The sequence below is a fragment of the Ranitomeya variabilis genome, chromosome 4 (genome assembly GCF_051348905.1).
Source record: "Ranitomeya variabilis isolate aRanVar5 chromosome 4, aRanVar5.hap1, whole genome shotgun sequence".
Lineage (NCBI taxonomy): Eukaryota > Metazoa > Chordata > Amphibia > Anura > Dendrobatidae > Ranitomeya > Ranitomeya variabilis.
The window spans coordinates 124,598,839-124,620,208 of NC_135235.1; the positions used below are offsets into that span (position 1 = coordinate 124,598,839).

The following is a 21,370-nucleotide window of genomic DNA, read 5'->3' on the forward strand; positions in this document are numbered from 1 at the left end:
ACCTGTGGGAATGGGAAAACCCACCATCACATTCTTAATGGCTTCAGAAAGGCCATTTCTAAAATTTGCAGCCAATGCACACTCGTTCCACTGGGTCAGCACGGACCATTTCCGAAATTTTTGGCAATACACTTCAGCCTCGTCCTGGCCCTGAGACATCGCCAGCAAGGCTTTTTCTGCCTGAATCTCAAGATTGGGTTCCTCATAAAGCAAACCAAGCGCCAGAAAAAACGCATCAATGTCAGCCAATGCCGGATCTCCTGGCGCCAGCGAGAAAGCCCAATCCTGAGGGTCGCCCTGTAAAAAAGAAATAACAATTTTTACTTGCTGAGCGGAGTCTCCAGATGAACAGGGTTTCAGGGACAAAAACAATTTACAATTATTCCTGAAATTTCTAAATTTAAATCGGTCTCCGGAAAACGGTTCAGGAATCGGTATCTTAGGTTCTGACATAGGATTTCTGATAACATAATCTTGTATGCCCTGCACACGAGCAGCAAGCTGATCCACACTTGTAATCAAGGTCTGGACATTCATGTCTGCAGCAAACACAAGCCACTCAGAGGTAAAGGGGACAAGAAAAAAAAATGAGAGAGAGAAAAAAAAAACTCAGAACTTTCTTTCTTATAATCCCGCTTCTGCAATGCATTTAACATTTAATACTGGCCTGGCAAACTGTTATGACCCCAATGGCGAGGGTCTCAGAGGAACAAGTAAGTCTGCGACGTACAAGAATCCAGCTCATAGGGCAGTGGTAACTGGGTTGACCATATAACTACTCCTAACGCCAACACTAGAAGTAGCCGGGGAACATGCCTACGTTGGTCGCTAGATGTCTCGCGCCAGCCGGAGGACTAACTACCCCTAGAAGAGGAAAACAAAGACCTCTCTTGCCTCCAGAGAATAGACCCCAAAAGTCGGATACAAGCCCCCCACAAATAATAACGGTGAGGTAAGAGGAAATGACAAACACAGAGATGAACTAGGTTTAGCAAAGAGAGGCCCACTTACTAATAGCAGAATGTAGTAAGATAACTTATATGGTCAACAAAAACCCTAACAAAATTCCACACTGGAGATACAAGAACCCCCGAACCGTCTAACGGCCCGGGGGGAGAACTCCAGCCTCCCTAGAGCTTCCAGCAAGGATAGGATACAGATTAAGTACAAGCTGGACAAAAATGCAAACAAAAACAAATAGCAAAAAGCAAGAAAGCAGACTTAGCTTAATTTAGCAGGAACCAGGATCAGTAGACAAGAGCACAACAGATTAGCTCTGATTACAACGTTGCCAGGCATTGAACTGAAGGTCCAGGGAGCTTATATAGCAACACCCCTGACCTAACGACCCAGGTGAGCATACAAGGGATGAATATATTATTGAACACAGGGTGCACTCTTGCCAAAGAATATGAAAAGAAACGAAAGGGTGCAGGACCAAGTCCACTAATTAGAAGCACAAAAGACAAAGAAAAAGAATGGACTATAAGAGGCCTGCACAACCATATGTCAAAAAATACAAAAACAAGTTTATTGAACACCACAAAAACAACATTAAAAACATTTAAAATTACAACCATGTGTAAAACACCCCATTGTGTCCTGATATACAAACAGCAGTATATACAGTGTATAGCCACCGACCAACCTAAATATAAATGCAATAACATATGCAATTAGAACCAAACATATTTAAGATAGAAGCAGTATATAATGCGATTTTATGCACACCAGATATATGACATTCCATGCAAGACTCAAAATACGTTACCAACTGATGATAAAGTATGTGGCAAATGCACCATCAAGGAATGCGTCCTGCATAAGGGAATGACCCTAGTGAATAAAGCAAGGTTCCCTTCAGGGAAACCTATATGGCTGGTGCGCCGTCAATGCTGATACCTATCTGAACCAAAATCATGGTGCATACAAGTCAAAGGGTCGGAAGATAGAGCTATAGCTGCGAGGCCACATGCCATAAATGGCCAGTAAGTGGTCAGGAGAGGGTGTAGGAAACAAAACCCCACGCGTATCGCCGCCGCAGCGGCTTCGTCAGGAGAAGTGGGGTGTGTGGTGTACAACCTACATATAAATAGAATATTAAGTGCATGAAATAACATACCGGTGTGCCATTCCATGGAGTAGCCGGAGAGAGGCGGGATGAAAGCCCAGCCCCATGTGGGGCGGAAGAGGGATGTACGGAGGCCTCCGTAGGACAAAAGCAGCGCATGCGCAGATGCGGCTCATCGTCCGAGCCACACTGCGCATGCGTCATGATATCTGAGCCATGATAGAACCGGCCTAATGCCGGAGAAGAAGAAGTATAACAAAGAGATGTCCCACCCGTCCCATAAATGCTGAAAATGGGGCGAAGATGTTGAATACGGGTATGCCCAGATAAGGGCCCACTACAACAGGTGGTAAGAGATGATAATGATATTGCATCATAAAGAGCAACTATTATACAGAGGAACCAAACCTGAAAAAGAAAATAATTTATCAAGAGACACATACAAACGTGTTATTAAAACAATAGAGTATATTAGAGTATAGTTAAAAACCCTATACTGCTGAAGAAGCTCAAAATATGAGCTCCAAAGGGTGTCTCTTGTATATATCCACAGGAGTGAATCTTCATCCGGACTGTAGTCCTCCATTAAATGGCATAAAATAAGAATGTCCTTTATAGATGCTCCCATAAAGTTGAGGCTCCTAGGGCACTGGAGATACCCGTAATCAGAATAAAGTAACACCAGTCATGTACAGGAGAAATCCGATAGCCCAATAAATGCAGACGATGGTATGGATGACGTAATCTGGTAGAATTGTGGTAGGCATCCCATATTTGCATAAAATAAGTCCAATGACCAGGATTCTTTGAACTGTCTTTGGTCCATGGTGACCGAATGTCCCAGGCAACCTGAATTCCGGTAGATGATGAACATAACTAAAGCTGCATATATATTAATTATGAAATTTCCTGGAGCAGCTGTTAGCAGGAGATGACCCAATCAAAGGCTAAAAGAGAAAAGAGGGAACAAAACACTCATAAAAAAGTGTGAACCATACCTTTAGGGTCACAATTAAATCAGAATGAGAATGCCTACTGACATACCCACTACAACTGCATAGAGATGAAACTACTGTCCCAAAAACCCCGTGAAAAGGAGTTCCTCATTTAAACCTGCTGGGGTCACTGTATGTAGCCTAAAAATCCACTTGGACTCTATTTGGAGAAGGAGCCTGCTTTTATTACCCCCTCTTTCATTTGGAATCAACTTCTGTAGGCCCACCACCTTCAAGTTGGCCGAAGAACCCCCATGTTTGGCCAAAAAATGTTCAGCCACTGAGGTAAGAGTCTTGCCCTTTCTTTGATCTGAGGCTGCCAAATGTATAGTGGAGATGTGTTTTTGGGCACGCTTCCTGAGCTCCTGAGTGGTTTGCCCAACATATATCATCCTACAGGAACAGATCAGGGCATAGACCACATCCTTAGATTTACAATTGATGTAAGACTTTAGGGGGTGTCTAGTCAGCAAGGTGGGGTGTAAAAAGAGGTCACGAGTGGGTACCATGTGGGGACAGATGTTACAGTCCCCACATGGAAACGAGCCTCTCAAGGTGATACCTCTATTGAGTTTATACGTGGGTCTCTTAAAGTGACTCCGAGTCAGGATGTCCCTGAGGTTTGGTGCCCGTCGGGCCGTGAGGAGGGGTCTATTACTCGTAACCTCCGAAGTGTGTATATCCGTTCGAAGGATCTGCCAGTGCCTGGACAGAATGTCACTGACCTGTTTCCAATTGTTGTTAAAATCAGTGATGAACCTAGTCTGACTCTCCTGATTTTGTCTCTTGGTGGATAAAAGCGACCTCTGATCCTGTGCCTTCGCCCTCTGGTAGGCTGTAGAGATGACATGTCTAGGGTAGCCCCTATGTCGGAACCGGTCCGAAAGCTCCCGAGCCTGAGTTGAAAAATCAGTGTCAAGGGTACAATTCCGTCTTGTACGCAAGAATTGTCCCATTGGGACACCCACCTTTGTGTGCCAGGGGTGAAAGCTGGAGAAATCTAAAAGCGAGTTTGTAGACGTAGGTTTTCTAAAGAGATCAGTAGCCAAACGTTGTCCATGTGGAAATACCTTAAGATCCAGGAAGGTGGTATCCCTGGTAGAGATGGAAAATGTGAGAAAGATGTTGACAGGATTAGAGTTTAAATCATTAAAAAATGTAACGCATTCCTCTTTAGTACCCTTCCAGATGATAAAGACATCGTCTATAAAGCGATACCAGGCGTGGACGTGGGCGACAAATAGGGGGGAGGAATATACAAATAACTCCTCCCACCAACCTAAAAAGATGTTGGCATAGGCTGGTGCACACTTTGCGCCCATCGCCACGCCTGATCGCTGAAGGTAGTAGACTCTGTCGAAAAGGAAAAAATTATGATGGAGTACAAAGGACATAAGGTCTAGGAGAAATGAGTCGTGATCTCTATCCATAGATGTCTTTTTGTCCAAGAAATGTGTTAAGGCCCTTATCCCATCCAGATGTCCAATATTTGAATAAAGTGATTCCACATCACAGGTGACTAATAAAAAATTGTTATTGTTAGGAAGTGTCACCTGGCTACACATGCTGATAAAGTGTGAGGAATCACGAATAAATGAGGGAAGGGATGAGGCGATGGGTTGCAGAAAAAAGTCCAAATACTCGCCTGCCTTCTCACACATACTGCCCATACTTGACACGATGGGTCTACCGGGAGGCCTGACCTTATCCTTATGAATTTTCGGCAACATATAAAATGTTGCCGTAACAGGATTGTCCACCCAAAGATATCGTTTCTCCTGTGGAGAGATGATGCCATATTGTAGTGCCCTACCAAGTAGTTGGTCATATTTGCGGAGAAAAGTGGAAGTGGGGTCAGAGGGGAGCTTCTGATAATATTGTGTATTGCCCAGCTGTCGTTTGGCTTCAGTTTCATAAAGTTGAACTGACCACAAAACCACATTGCCCCCCTTATCTGCCTCCTTGATGGTGAAATCCCCGTTGTTCTGTAGGGCATTGAGGGCACGTCTTTCATCCATGTTTAAGTTAGATGGTCCACTTACCCGGATAGGCATGGCCATGATGTCTCTCCTGACGACCTCGAAAAATATTTTTATGGCTGGTACCAAGGAGAAAGATGGGGTTTTGAGAGATTTGTTTCTATTTGGAAACCTCCTGCTGTTCAAACTGGGCTCATTTTCCTCAAGAAGTTCCACCAAATCCTGAAAGGTTTGACGTTCATCACTAGGTATCGTCTGCATAATATCGGGTCTCCTATACATGACTTGAAATGTTAATTTCCTGCAAAACAAATACAAATCTTTAATGAGAGTAAATTTGTCTGTCACATGTGTAGGGACAAAAGACAGTCCTTTTTGGAGCACAGATAATTCTACCGGTGTAAGGACATGGTTGGAAAGATTTATAACCTGTAGTGTGGTCGAGTCAGACCTATGCCCCGATGCCTCCTGATGACCCGCCTCCATATCACCTACTTCCGCCTGGTGGGATATTTGTGGCGATGGGGAGATATGTACCCCCTGTGCCGTGAAAGTCGTTTTGTTATATTTCTTGTGTTTTCTCCCTCGTCTGGTCCGTGGTCGACCTCGCTCCCGGCGGAAGATAAAAAATCGCTGGAGCTCTCTTCTCTATATGAAGGCATTGTAGCCATGGAGGAAGGGTGAGAACTACCCTTATGGGAATTTGGTCTTCGTGCATTGCCCGAATGTCTCCATTTGTATGCCCTACCCTGTTCAAAGTCCATTTTGTCCCTTTGGAATTTTGCTCTTTTACGTTGTGTAATTTCAATCTCATATTTATCAAGAGTTTCCTTCAATTTGCCTTTAAAGGTCATAACAGAGCCTTCATCAAAGCTGGTCAATTTGGATTCTAGTTCTTTAATAGAATCTTTTGTTGCTGTAAATAATGTTTTATCATGCTCTAATAATAAATTAATCAAGATGCCTGAGCACCGTGTAAGTCCTTGCTCCCAAGTTTGTTTGAAAGTGTCTGAAGGTTCCCAAGCGGGAAAAATGGACAACCGAAGACCTCTCGGGATGAAACCTGACTTGACATGCTCCTCCAAACTGCGCATATTCCACCAGAGCCTCACACCAGTCTTGTGGGCCCTGGTTAAGTCTGAACACAATGCTGAGAAATCACTGTCTACTTGGGGTACAGAAGCCCCAGCCATCTCAAAAACACTGGAGGATTTGGCCCGCCATGCCGCCTCCCTGGCCTCCCAATCCATGGTGGCCCAAACCGGTGGGTAGTATTGCTTATGGCACCACTCTGGTAAGTGTGTGCAACCCTGTAGAAAAATGCCCTGGGACACAGGGCTAGACCACTAAATATATTATTGAACACAGGGTGCACTCTTGCCAAAGAATATGAAAAGAAACGAAAGGGTGCAGGACCAAGTCCACTAATTAGAAGCACAAAAGACAAAGAAAAAAGAATGGACTATAAGAGGCCTGCACAACCATATGTCAAAAAATACAAAAACAAGTTTATTGAACACCACAAAAACAACATTAAAAACATTTAAAATTACAACCATGTGTAAAACACCCCATTGTGTCCTGATATACAAACAGCAGTATATACAGTGTATAGCCACCGACCAACCTAAATATAAATGCAATAACATATGCAATTAGAACCAAACATATTTAAGATAGAAGCAGTATATAATGCGATTTTATGCACACCAGATATATGACATTCCATGCAAGACTCAAAATACGTTACCAACTGATGATAAAGTATGTGGCAAATGCACCATCAAGGAATGCGTCCTGCATAAGGGAATGACCCTAGTGAATAAAGCAAGGTTCCCTTCAGGGAAACCTATATGGCTGGTGCGCCGTCAATGCTGATACCTATCTGAACCAAAATCATGGTGCATACAAGTCAAAGGGTCGGAAGATAGAGCTATAGCTGCGAGGCCACATGCCATAAATGGCCAGTAAGTGGTCAGGAGAGGGTGTAGGAAACAAAACCCCACGTGTATCGCCGCCGCAGCGGCTTCGTCAGGAGAAGTGGGGTGTGTGGTGTACAACCTACATATAAATAGAATATTAAGTGCATGAAATAACATACCGGTGTGCCATTCCATGGAGTAGCCGGAGAGAGGCGGGATGAAAGCCCAGCCCCATGTGGGGCGGAAGAGGGATGTACGGAGGCCTCCGTAGGACAAAAGCAGCGCATGCGCAGATGCGGCTCATCGTCCGAGCCACACTGCGCATGCGTCATGATATCTGAGCCATGATAGAACCGGCCTAATGCCGGAGAAGAAGAAGTATAACAAAGAGATGTCCCACCCGTCCCATAAATGCTGAAAATGGGGCGAAGATGTTGAATACGGGTATGCCCAGATAAGGGCCCACTACAACAGGTGGTAAGAGATGATAATGATATTGCATCATAAAGAGCAACTATTATACAGAGGAACCAAACCTGAAAAAGAAAATAATTTATCAAGAGACACATACAAACGTGTTATTAAAACAATAGAGTATATTAGAGTATAGTTAAAAACCCTATACTGCTGAAGAAGCTCAAAATATGAGCTCCAAAGGGTGTCTCTTGTATATATCCACAGGAGTGAATCTTCATCCGGACTTAGTCCTCCATTAAATGGCATAAAATAAGAATGTCCTTTATAGATGCTCCCATAAAGTTGAGGCTCCTAGGGCACTGGAGATACCCGTAATCAGAATAAAGTAACACCAGTCATGTACAGGAGAAATCCGATAGCCCAATAAATGCAGACGATGGTATGGATGACGTAATCTGGTAGAATTGTGGTAGGCATCCCATATTTGCATAAAATAAGTCCAATGACCAGGATTCTTTGAACTGTCTTTGGTCCATGGTGACCGAATGTCCCAGGCAACCTGAATTCCGGTAGATGATGAACATAACTAAAGCTGCATATATATTAATTATGAAATTTCCTGGAGCAGCTGTTAGCAGGAGATGACCCAATCAAAGGCTAAAAGAGAAAAGAGGGAACAAAACACTCATAAAAAAGTGTGAACCATACCTTTAGGGTCACAATTAAATCAGAATGAGAATGCCTACTGACATACCCACTACAACTGCATAGAGATGAAACTACTGTCCCAAAAACCCCGTGAAAAGGAGTTCCTCATTTAAACCTGCTGGGGTCACTGTATGTAGCCTAAAAATCCACTTGGACTCTATTTGGAGAAGGAGCCTGCTTTTATTACCCCCTCTTTCATTTGGAATCAACTTCTGTAGGCCCACCACCTTCAAGTTGGCCGAAGAACCCCCATGTTTGGCCAAAAAATGTTCAGCCACTGAGGTAAGAGTCTTGCCCTTTCTTTGATCTGAGGCTGCCAAATGTATAGTGGAGATGTGTTTTTGGGCACGCTTCCTGAGCTCCTGAGTGGTTTGCCCAACATATATCATCCTACAGGAACAGATCAGGGCATAGACCACATCCTTAGATTTACAATTGATGTAAGACTTTAGGGGGTGTCTAGTCAGCAAGGTGGGGTGTAAAAAGAGGTCACGAGTGGGTACCATGTGGGGACAGATGTTACAGTCCCCACATGGAAACGAGCCTCTCAAGGTGATACCTCTATTGAGTTTATACGTGGGTCTCTTAAAGTGACTCCGAGTCAGGATGTCCCTGAGGTTTGGTGCCCGTCGGGCCGTGAGGAGGGGTCTATTACTCGTAACCTCCGAAGTGTGTATATCCGTTCGAAGGATCTGCCAGTGCCTGGACAGAATGTCACTGACCTGTTTCCAATTGTTGTTAAAATCAGTGATGAACCTAGTCTGACTCTCCTGATTTTGTCTCTTGGTGGATAAAAGCGACCTCTGATCCTGTGCCTTCGCCCTCTGGTAGGCTGTAGAGATGACATGTCTAGGGTAGCCCCTATGTCGGAACCGGTCCGAAAGCTCCCGAGCCTGAGTTGAAAAATCAGTGTCAAGGGTACAATTCCGTCTTGTACGCAAGAATTGTCCCATTGGGACACCCACCTTTGTGTGCCAGGGGTGAAAGCTGGAGAAATCTAAAAGCGAGTTTGTAGACGTAGGTTTTCTAAAGAGATCAGTAGCCAAACGTTGTCCATGTGGAAATACCTTAAGATCCAGGAAGGTGGTATCCCTGGTAGAGATGGAAAATGTGAGAAAGATGTTGACAGGATTAGAGTTTAAATCATTAAAAAATGTAACGCATTCCTCTTTAGTACCCTTCCAGATGATAAAGACATCGTCTATAAAGCGATACCAGGCGTGGACGTGGGCGACAAATAGGGGGGAGGAATATACAAATAACTCCTCCCACCAACCTAAAAAGATGTTGGCATAGGCTGGTGCACACTTTGCGCCCATCGCCACGCCTGATCGCTGAAGGTAGTAGACTCTGTCGAAAAGGAAAAAATTATGATGGAGTACAAAGGACATAAGGTCTAGGAGAAATGAGTCGTGATCTCTATCCATAGATGTCTTTTTGTCCAAGAAATGTGTTAAGGCCCTTATCCCATCCAGATGTCCAATATTTGAATAAAGTGATTCCACATCACAGGTGACTAATAAAAAATTGTTATTGTTAGGAAGTGTCACCTGGCTACACATGCTGATAAAGTGTGAGGAATCACGAATAAATGAGGGAAGGGATGAGGCGATGGGTTGCAGAAAAAAGTCCAAATACTCGCCTGCCTTCTCACACATACTGCCCATACTTGACACGATGGGTCTACCGGGAGGCCTGACCTTATCCTTATGAATTTTCGGCAACATATAAAATGTTGCCGTAACAGGATTGTCCACCCAAAGATATCGTTTCTCCTGTGGAGAGATGATGCCATATTGTAGTGCCCTACCAAGTAGTTGGTCATATTTGCGGAGAAAAGTGGAAGTGGGGTCAGAGGGGAGCTTCTGATAATATTGTGTATTGCCCAGCTGTCGTTTGGCTTCAGTTTCATAAAGTTGAACTGACCACAAAACCACATTGCCCCCCTTATCTGCCTCCTTGATGGTGAAATCCCCGTTGTTCTGTAGGGCATTGAGGGCACGTCTTTCATCCATGTTTAAGTTAGATGGTCCACTTACCCGGATAGGCATGGCCATGATGTCTCTCCTGACGACCTCGAAAAATATTTTTATGGCTGGTACCAAGGAGAAAGATGGGGTTTTGAGAGATTTGTTTCTATTTGGAAACCTCCTGCTGTTCAAACTGGGCTCATTTTCCTCAAGAAGTTCCACCAAATCCTGAAAGGTTTGACGTTCATCACTAGGTATCGTCTGCATAATATCGGGTCTCCTATACATGACTTGAAATGTTAATTTCCTGCAAAACAAATACAAATCTTTAATGAGAGTAAATTTGTCTGTCACATGTGTAGGGACAAAAGACAGTCCTTTTTGGAGCACAGATAATTCTACCGGTGTAAGGACATGGTTGGAAAGATTTATAACCTGTAGTGTGGTCGAGTCAGACCTATGCCCCGATGCCTCCTGATGACCCGCCTCCATATCACCTACTTCCGCCTGGTGGGATATTTGTGGCGATGGGGAGATATGTACCCCCTGTGCCGTGAAAGTCGTTTTGTTATATTTCTTGTGTTGTCTCCCTCGTCTGGTCCGTGGTCGACCTCGCTCCCGGCGGAAGATAAAAAATCGCTGGAGCTCTCTTCTCTATATGAAGGCATTGTAGTCATGGAGGAAGGGTGAGAACTACCCTTATGGGAATTCAGGCGCCCAGGCGTGGCGATGGGCGCAAAGTGTGCACCAGCCTATGCCAACATCTTTTTAGGTTGGTGGGAGGAGTTATTTGTATATTCCTCCCCCCTATTTGTCGCCCACGTCCACGCCTGGTATCGCTTTATAGACGATGTCTTTATCATCTGGAAGGGTACTAAAGAGGAATGCGTTACATTTTTTAATGATTTAAACTCTAATCCTGTCAACATCTTTCTCACATTTTCCATCTCTACCAGGGATACCACCTTCCTGGATCTTAAGGTATTTCCACATGGACAACGTTTGGCTACTGATCTCTTTAGAAAACCTACGTCTACAAACTCGCTTTTAGATTTCTCCAGCTTTCACCCCTGGCACACAAAGGTGGGTGTCCCAATGGGACAATTCTTGCGTACAAGACGGAATTGTACCCTTGACACTGATTTTTCAACTCAGGCTCGGGAGCTTTCGGACCGGTTCCGACATAGGGGCTACCCTAGACATGTCATCTCTACAGCCTACCAGAGGGCGAAGGCACAGGATCAGAGGTCGCTTTTATCCACCAAGAGACAAAATCAGGAGAGTCAGACTAGGTTCATCACTGATTTTAACAACAATTGGAAACAGGTCAGTGACATTCTGTCCAGGCACTGGCAGATCCTTCGAACGGATATACACACTTCGGAGGTTACGAGTAATAGACCCCTCCTCACGGCCCGACGGGCACCAAACCTCAGGGACATCCTGACTCGGAGTCACTTTAAGAGACCCACGTATAAACTCAATAGAGGTATCACCTTGAGAGGCTCGTTTCCATGTGGGGACTGTAACATCTGTCCCCACATGGTACCCACTCGTGACCTCTTTTTACACCCCACCTTGCTGACTAGACACCCCCTAAAGTCTTACATCAATTGTAAATCTAAGGATGTGGTCTATGCCCTGATCTGTTCCTGTAGGATGATATATGTTGGGCAAACCACTCAGGAGCTCAGGAAGCGTGCCCAAAAACACATCTCCACTATACATTTGGCAGCCTCAGATCAAAGAAAGGGCAAGACTCTTACCTCAGTGGCTGAACATTTTTTGGCCAAACATGGGGGTTCTTCGGCCAACTTGAAGGTGGTGGGCCTACAGAAGTTGATTCCAAATGAAAGAGGGGGTAATAAAAGCAGGCTCCTTCTCCAAATAGAGTCCAAGTGGATTTTTAGGCTACATACAGTGACCCCAGCAGGTTTAAATGAGGAACTCCTTTTCACGGGGTTTTTGGGACAGTAGTTTCATCTCTATGCAGTTGTAGTGGGTATGTCAGTAGGCATTCTCATTCTGATTTAATTGTGACCCTAAAGGTATGGTTCACACTTTTTTATGAGTGTTTTGTTCCCTCTTTTCTCTTTTAGCCTTTGATTGGGTCATCTCCTGCTAACAGCTGCTCCAGGAAATTTCATAATTAATATATATGCAGCTTTAGTTATGTTCATCATCTACCGGAATTCAGGTTGCCTGGGACATTCGGTCACCATGGACCAAAGACAGTTCAAAGAATCCTGGTCATTGGACTTATTTTATGCAAATATGGGATGCCTACCACAATTCTACCAGATTACGTCATCCATACCATCGTCTGCATTTATTGGGCTATCGGATTTCTCCTGTACATGACTGGTGTTACTTTATTCTGATTACGGGTATCTCCAGTGCCCTAGGAGCCTCAACTTTATGGGAGCATCTATAAAGGACATTCTTATTTTATGCCATTTAATGGAGGACTAAGTCCGGATGAAGATTCACTCCTGTGGATATATACAAGAGACACCCTTTGGAGCTCATATTTTGAGCTTCTTCAGCAGTATAGGGTTTTTAACTATACTCTAATATACTCTATTGTTTTAATAACACGTTTGTATGTGTCTCTTGATAAATTATTTTCTTTTTCAGGTTTGGTTCCTCTGTATAATAGTTGCTCTTTATGATGCAATATCATTATCATCTCTTACCACCTGTTGTAGTGGGCCCTTATCTGGGCATACCCGTATTCAACATCTTCGCCCCATTTTCAGCATTTATGGGACGGGTGGGACATCTCTTTGTTATACTTCTTCTTCTCCGGCATTAGGCCGGTTCTATCATGGCTCAGATATCATGACGCATGCGCAGTGTGGCTCGGACGATGAGCCGCATCTGCGCATGCGCTGCTTTTGTCCTACGGAGGCCTCCGTACATCCCTCTTCCGCCCCACATGGGGCTGGGCTTTCATCCCGCCTCTCTCCGGCTACTCCATGGAATGGCACACCGGTATGTTATTTCATGCACTTAATATTCTATTTATATGTAGGTTGTACACCACACACCCCACTTCTCCTGACGAAGCCGCTGCGGCGGCGATACGCGTGGGGTTTTGTTTCCTACACCCTCTCCTGACCACTTACTGGCCATTTATGGCATGTGGCCTCGCAGCTATAGCTCTATCTTCCGACCCTTTGACTTGTATGCACCATGATTTTGGTTCAGATAGGTATCAGCATTGACGGCGCACCAGCCATATAGGTTTCCCTGAAGGGAACCTTGCTTTATTCACTAGGGTCATTCCCTTATGCAGGACGCATTCCTTGATGGTGCATTTGCCACATACTTTATCATCAGTTGGTAACGTATTTTGAGTCTTGCATGAAATGTCATATATCTGGTGTGCATAAAATCGCATTATATACTGCTTCTATCTTAAATATGTTTGGTTCTAATTGCATATGTTATTGCATTTATATTTAGGTTGGTCGGTGGCTATACACTGTATATACTGCTGTTTGTATATCAGGACACAATGGGGTGTTTTACACATGGTTGTAATTTTAAATGTTTTTAATGTTGTTTTTGTGGTGTTCAATAAACTTGTTTTTGTATTTTTTGACATATGGTTGTGCAGGCCTCTTATAGTCCATTCTTTTTTCTTTGTCTTTTGTACAAGGGATGAATGACATACCCAGAGTCAAATCACTAGTAACCACTACAGGGAGCCAAAAGGTAAATTCACAACAGTAACCCTCCTGTACCTGCCTCCTGCCTGCACCCCACAGACCAGTAAACCTGTTGTGTATCCGCTTTTTGGGCTCCCCTGGTGGTTGCTGGTGGTACTGGTGGCTTGTTTGCACTTTGCTTCTTCTGTTCACCTGCTTCCATCAGTGTTTGGGAGTTTCCTATTTAGCCTTGCTCTCCAGTCATTTCCTTGCCGGTCATCATTGTAACCAGAGCCTTCGGTTGCATGTTCCTGCTACTAGTCTGCTGATCAGCTAAGTGGACTTTGTCCTTTTGTTTTGTACCTTTTGTCCAGTTTGCAGTTTTTGTAATTCTCTGTAGCTGGAAGCTCTTGCGGGCTGAAATTGCCACTCCTGTGTCATGAGTTGACACAGGAGTCTTAAAGTAATTTCAGGATGGTTTTTGAAAGGGTTTTCAGTTGACCGTGAAGTCCTCTTTTGTATCCTTCTGCTATCTAGTAAGTGGACCTCTCTTTGCTAAATCTACTTTCATACTGTGTATGTCTTTTCCTCTTAATTCACCGTTATTACATGTGGGGGGCTGCTATCATCTTTTGGGGTATTTCCCTAGAGGTAAGCCAGGTCTGTTTCTTCCTCTACCAGGCGTAGTTAGTCCTCCGGCTGGCGCGTGGCATATAGGAAGCCGTAGGTATGCTCCCTGGCTACTGTTAGTTGTGTGGTAGATTTAGCTCACGGTCAACTCGAGTTTCCATCACCCGAGAGCTCGTTCGTTACTTATGTGTTTTTTACGTTCCCTTGCCATTGGGAACCATGACAGTATGACCGGCCCACAAAGTGTTAATTGTTTGGGCTGAAGCAGGAGAAAAAGAAGTGTTGAAGGGAAATTTTTTTTTTTTTTTTTTTTTCTTTCCCTCAGAGTTTTGCTGCCTAGCCCTTAATTGCTGTCTAGCTGCTTCTTACCTCCTCTTAACCCTTGAATGGCTCTGACCTTAGCTGTTTAACATGGGTGTCCAGAGTTTGGCTGCAGGTTTAAATAATCTTGCTACGAAGGTTCAAAATTTACAAGATTTTGTTATACATGCTCCTATTTCTGAACCTAAAATCCCTACACCAGAGGTGTTTTCCGGAGATAGATCTCGGTTTTTGAATTTCAAATATAATTGTAAATTATTCCTTTCTCTCAGACCTCACTCCTCAGGAGATCCTGTCCAGCAGGTTAAGATTGTAATCTCTTTGCTGCGAGGTGACCCTCAAAATTGGGCATTTTCATTGGCACCAGGGGATCCTGCGTTGCTCAATGTGGATGCGTTTTTCCTGGCTTTAGGGTTGCTTTATGAGGAACCTAATTTGGAGATTCAAGCTGAAAAAGCTTTGATAGCCCTATCTCAAGGGCAAGATGAAGCGGAGATATACTGCCAAAAATTTCGTAGGTGGTCTGTGCTTACTCAGTGGAATGAGTGCGCCTTAGCGGCAAATTTCAGAGAGGGCCTTTCTGATGCCGTTAAAGATGTTATGGTTGGGTTCCCTGCGCCTACAGGTCTGAATGAGTCCATGACAATGGCAATTCAGATTGATCGGCGTTTGCGGGAGCGCAAACCCGTGCACCATTTGGCGGTATCTTCTGAAGAGACGCCAGAGAAGATGCAATGTGACAGAGTTATGTCCAGAAGCGAGCGGCAGAATTATAGGCGTAAAAATGGGTTATGCTTCTATTGTGGTGATTCTGCTCATGTTATATCGGCATGCTCTAAGCGTACTAGGAAGGTTGACACGTCCATTTCAATTGGCACTTTACAGTCCAAATTTATTTTGTCTGTAACCTTGATTTGTTCATTATCAGTTATTACCGTGGACGCCTATGTGGACTCGGGCGCCGCTCTGAGTCTTATGGACTGGTCCTTTGCCAGGCGCTGTGGGTTTGATTTAGAGCCTCTGGAAGTCCCTATACCTCTGAAGGGTATTGATTCTACACCTTTGGCTTGTAATAAACCACAGTTCTGGACGCAAGTGACTATGCGTATGACTCCAGACCATCAGGAGGTGATTCGCTTCCTTGTGTTGTACAATTTACATGATGTTTTGGTGCTTGGATTACCATGGTTACAGTCTCATAACCCAGTCCTTGACTGGAAGGCTATGTCTGTGTTAAGCTGGGGATGTCGGGGGGCTCATGGGGACACTCCTATGGTGCCCATTTCGTCATCTATTCCATCTGAGATTCCGGCATTTTTGTCTGATTATCGTGATATTTTTGAAGAGCCTAAGATTGGTTCACTCCCTCCTCACAGGGATTGTGATTGCGCCATAGATCTGATTCCTGGCAGTAAATTTCCAAAGGGTCGTTTGTTTAACCTATCTGTACCTGAACATGCTGCTATGCGCGAGTATATTAAGGAGTCCCTGGAAAAGGGACATATTCGTCCTTCTTCATCACCTTTAGGAGCCGGTTTTTTCTTTGTCTCTAAAAAGGATGGCTCTCTGAGGCCTTGTATTGATTATCGTCTCCTGAATAAAATTACAGTCAAATATCAGTATCCGTTGCCTTTGCTGACTGATTTGTTTGCTCGCATAAGGGGGGCTAAGTGGTTCTCTAAGATTGATCTTCGTGGGGCGTATAATTTGGTGCGAATTAAGCAGGGGGATGAGTGGAAGACCGCATTTAATACGCCTGAGGGCCATTTTGAGTATTTGGTAATGCCTTTCGGCCTTTCTAATGCACCTTCTGTCTTTCAGTCCTTAATGCATGATATTTTCCGGGAATATTTGGATAAATTTATGATTGTGTACTTGGATGATATTTTGATTTTTTCCGATGACTGGGAGTCTCATGTTCAGCAGGTCAGGAGGGTTTTTAAGGTTTTGCGGGAGAATTCTTTGTGTGTAAAGGGTTCAAAGTGTGTTTTTGGGGTTCAAAAAATTTCATTTTTGGGGTATATTTTTTCCCCTTCTTCTATTGAGATGGACCCTGTCAAGGTTCGGGCTATTTACGACTGGACGCAGCCTACTTCTCTGAAGAGTCTCCAGAAATTCTTGGGCTTTGCTAATTTTTATCGTCGATTTATAGCTGGTTTTTCTGGCGTTGCTAAACCTCTGACGGATTTGACTAAAAAGGGTGCTGATGTTGCCAATTGGTCCCCTGCTGCCGTGGAGGCCTTTCGGGAGCTTAAGCGCCGCTTTTTGTCTGCCCCTGTGTTGCGCCAGCCTGATGTTTCTCTTCCCTTTCAGGTTGAGGTCGATGCTTCCGAGATCGGAGCGGGGGCGGTTTTGTCGCAGAAAAGTTCCGACTGCTCAGTGATGAGACCTTGTGCGTTCTTTTCGCGAAAATTTTCGGCCGCCGAGCGAAACTATGATGTTGGTAATCGGGAGCTTTTGGCCATGAAGTGGGCATTTGAGGAGTGGCGTCATTGGCTTGAGGGTGCCAGACATCAGGTGGTAGTTTTGACTGATCACAAGAATTTAATTTATTTGGAGTCTGCCAGGCGCCTGAATCCTAGACAGGCACGTTGGTCGTTGTTCTTTTCCCGGTTTAATTTTGTGGTCTTGTACTTACCGGGTTCTAGGAATGTGAAAGCAGATGCTCTTTCTAGGAGTTTTGAGCCTGACTCTCCTGGGAATTCTGAACCTGCTGGTGTCCTTAAGGATGGAGTGGTTTTGTCTGCTGTCTCTCCAGATTTGCGACGTGCTTTGCAAGAATTTCAGGCGGATAGACCTGATCGTTGTCCGTCTGGTAGACTGTTTGTTCCTGACGAGTGGACCACTAGAGTCATCTCGGAAGTTCATTCTTCTACTCTGGCAGGTCATCCGTGAATTTTTGGCACCAGAGATTTGGTGGCTAGATCCTTCTGGTGGCCTTCCCTGTCTCGAGATGTGCGTGTTTTTGTGCAGTCTTGCGATGTGTGTGCTCGGGCCAAGCCTTGTTGTTCTAGGGCTAGTGGGTTGTTGTTGCCCTTGCCTATTCCGAAGAGGCCTTGGACGCACATCTCTATGGACTTTATCTCGGATCTCCCTGTTTCTCAGAAGATGTCTGTCATCTGGGTGGTGTGTGACCGTTTTTCTAAAATGGTTCATTTGGTGCCATTGCCTAAGTTGCCTTCCTCATCTGAGTTGGTCCCTCTGTTTTTTCAAAATGTGGTTCGCTTGCATGGTATTCCGGAAAACATCGTTTCTGACAGGGGTACCCAGTTCGTGTCTAGATTTTGGTGGGCAGTCTGTGCCAGGTTGGGCATTGATTTGTCCTTTTCGTCTGCATTCCATCCTCAGACCAATGGCCAGACGGAGCGAACTAATCAAACTTTGGAGACTTATTTGAGGTGTTTTGTGTCTGCGGATCAGGATGATTGGGTTGCCTTTCTGCCGTTGGCGGAGTTTGCTCTTAATAATCGGGCTAGTTCTGCCACTTTGGTTTCTCCTTTCTTTTGCAATTCAGGGTTTCATCCGCGTTTTTCATCTGGTCAGGTTGAATCTTCGGATTGTCCTGGAGTGGATGCGGTGGTGGATCGGTTGCATCGGATTTGGGGACAAGTGGTGGATAATTTGGAATTGTCCCAGGAGAGGACTCAGCAGTTTGCTAACCGTCGTCGTCGTGTTGGTCCCCACCTTCGCGTTGGGGACTTGGTGTGGTTGTCTTCCCGTTTTGTCCCTATGAGAGTTTCTTCTCCCAAATGTAAGCCTCGGTTCATCGGTCCTTATAGGATTTTGGAGATTCTTAACCCTGTTTCCTTTCATTTGGACCTCCCGGCATCTTTCGCTATCCATAATGTGTTCCATCGGTCGTTGTTGCGGAGATATGAGGTACCGGTGGTTCCTTCTACTGAACCTCCTGCTCCTGTGCTGGTGGAGGGTGAATTGGAGTACGTCGTGGAGAAGATCTTGGACTCCCGTATTTCCAGACGGAGACTTCAATATCTGGTTAAATGGAAAGGCTATGGTCAGGATGATAATTCTTGGGTAACTGCCTCTGATGTTCATGCCTCGGATTTGGTTCGTGCCTTTCATAGGGCTCATCCAGATCGCCCTGGCGGTTCTTGTGAGGGTTCGGTGCCCCCTCCTTAAGGGGAGGGTACTGTTGTGTATCCGCTTTTTGGGCTCCCCTGGTGGTTGCTGGTGGTACTGGTGGCTTGTTTGCACTTTGCTTCTTCTGTTCACCTGCTTCCATCAGTGTTTGGGAGTTTCCTATTTAGCCTTGCTCTCCAGTCATTTCCTTGCCGGTCATCATTGTAACCAGAGCCTTCGGTTGCATGTTCCTGCTACTAGTCTGCTGATCAGCTAAGTGGACTTTGTCCTTTTGTTTTGTACCTTTTGTCCAGTTTGCAGTTTTTGTAATTCTCTGTAGCTGGAAGCTCTTGCGGGCTGAAATTGCCACTCCTGTGTCATGAGTTGACACAGGAGTCTTAAAGTAATTTCAGGATGGTTTTTGAAAGGGTTTTCAGTTGACCGTGAAGTCCTCTTTTGTATCCTTCTGCTATCTAGTAAGTGGACCTCTCTTTGCTAAATCTACTTTCATACTGTGTATGTCTTTTCCTCTTAATTCACCGTTATTACATGTGGGGGGCTGCTATCATCTTTTGGGGTATTTCCCTAGAGGTAAGCCAGGTCTGTTTCTTCCTCTACCAGGCGTAGTTAGTCCTCCGGCTGGCACGTGGCATATAGGAAGCCGTAGGTATGCTCCCTGGCTACTGTTAGTTGTGTGGTAGATTTAGCTCACGGTCAACTCGAGTTTCCATCACCCGAGAGCTCGTTCGTTACTTATGTGTTTTTTACGTTCCCTTGCCATTGGGAACCATGACATAAACCTCCTGTTCCTGCCTCCTGCCTGCAACCCACAGACCAGTAACCCTCCTGTACCTGCCTCCTGCCTACACTCCCAGACCAGTAACCCTCCTGTACCTGCCTCCTGCCTACACTCCACAGACCAGTAGCCCTCCTGTACCTGCCTCCTCCCTGCACCCCACAGACCAGTAAACCTCCTGTACCTGCCTCCTGACTGCACCCCACAGACCAGTAACCCTCCTGTACCTGCCTCCTACCTGCACCCCACAGACCAGTAACCCTCCTGTACCTGCCTCCTGTCTACAACCCACAGACCAGTAATCCTCCTGTACCTGCCTCCTGCCTGCACCCCACAGACCAGTAACCCTCCTGTACCTGCCTCCTGTCTACACCCCACAGACCAGAAACTCTCCTGTACCTGCCTCCAGCCTGCACCCCACAGACCACTAACCCACCTGTACCTGCCTCCTGTCTACACCACACAGACCAGTAACCCTCCTGTACCTGCCTCCTGCCTGCACCCCACAAACCAATAACCCTCCTGTACCTGCCTTCTGTCTACACCCCACAGACCAGTAACCCTCCTGTACCTGCCTCCTGCCTGCGCCCCACAGACCAGTAACCCTCCTTTTCCTGCCTCCTGCCTGCACCCCACAGACCAGTAACCCTCCTGTACCTGCCTCCTGTCTACACCCCACAGACCAGTAATCCTCCTGTACCTGCCTCCTGCCTGCACCCCACAGACCAGTAATCCTCCTGTACCTGCCTCCTGCCTGCACCCCACAGACCAGTAACCCTCCTGTACCTGCCTCCTGCCTACACCCCACAGACCAGTAATCCTCCTGTACCTGCCTCCTGCCTGCACCCCACAGACCAGTAACCCTCCTGTACCTGCCTCCTGCCTACATCCCACAGACCAGTAGCCCTCCTGTACCTGCCTCCTCCCTGCACCCCACAGACCAGTAATCCTCCTGTACCTGCCTCCTGCCTGCACCCCACAGACCAGTAACCCTCCTGTACCTTCCTCCTGCCTACATCCCACAGACCAGTAGCCCTCCTGTACCTGCCTCCTGCCTACACCCCACAGACCAGTGCCTCTCCTGTACCTGTCTCCTGCCTGCACCCCACAGACCAGTAACCCTCCTGTACCTGTCTCCTGCCTGCACCCCACAGACCAGTAACCCTCCTGTACCTGCCTCCTGCCTACACCCCACAGACCAGTAATCCTCCTGTACCTGCCTCCTGCCTGCACCCCACATACCAGTAACCCTCCTGTACCTGCCTCCTGCCTGCACCCCACAGACCAGTAATCCTCCTGTACCTGCCTACTGCCTGCACCCCACAGACCAGTAACCCTCCTGTACCTGCCTACACTCCACAGACCAGTAGCCCTCCTGTACCTGCCTCCTCCCTGCACCCCACAGACCAGTGACTCTCCTGTACCTGCCTCCTGCCTGCACCCCACAGACCAGTAACCCTCCTGTACCTGCCTCCTGCCTGCACCCCACAGACCAGTAACCCTCCTGTACCTGCCTCCTGCCTGCACCCCACAGACCAGTAACTGTCCTGTACCTGCCTCCTGCCTGCACCACACAGACCAGTAACCCTCCTGTACCTGCCTCCTGCCTACACTCCACAGACCAGTAGCCCTCCTGTACCTGCCTCCTCCCTGCACCCCACAGACCAGTAACCCTCCTGTACCTGCCTCCTGTCTGCACCCCACAGACCAGTAACTGTCCTGTACCTGCCTCCTGCCTGCACCCCACAGACCAGTAACTGTCCTGTACCTGCCTCCTGCCTGCACCCCACAGACCAGTAGCCCTCCTGTACCTGCCTCCTCCCTGCAC

At 46.1% G+C, this 21,370-nt stretch overlaps 3 long non-coding RNA genes across 3 annotated transcripts; 1 reads left to right on the forward strand and 2 right to left on the reverse strand.

The window, feature by feature from the left end:
• Positions 1 to 2,611: 2,611 nt before the first annotated feature.
• Positions 2,612 to 4,205, reverse strand: LOC143768499 (uncharacterized). Its single transcript, XR_013213900.1, has 3 exons — positions 4,035 to 4,205; positions 3,792 to 3,962; positions 2,612 to 3,018 (listed from the first exon to the last, which is right to left on the reverse strand). It is a non-coding gene; the product is annotated as an uncharacterized LOC143768499 (long non-coding RNA).
• A 3,638-nt stretch (positions 4,206 to 7,843) lies between these two features.
• LOC143768501 (uncharacterized) lies at positions 7,844 to 9,228 on the reverse strand. The gene is made up of 3 exons (XR_013213901.1): positions 9,058 to 9,228; positions 8,815 to 8,985; positions 7,844 to 8,041 (listed from the first exon to the last, which is right to left on the reverse strand). It is a non-coding gene; the product is annotated as an uncharacterized LOC143768501 (long non-coding RNA).
• A 1,746-nt stretch (positions 9,229 to 10,974) lies between these two features.
• Positions 10,975 to 12,359, forward strand: LOC143768502 (uncharacterized). The gene is made up of 3 exons (XR_013213902.1): positions 10,975 to 11,145; positions 11,218 to 11,388; positions 12,162 to 12,359. It is a non-coding gene; the product is annotated as an uncharacterized LOC143768502 (long non-coding RNA).
• Positions 12,360 to 21,370: the final 9,011 nt, after the last annotated feature.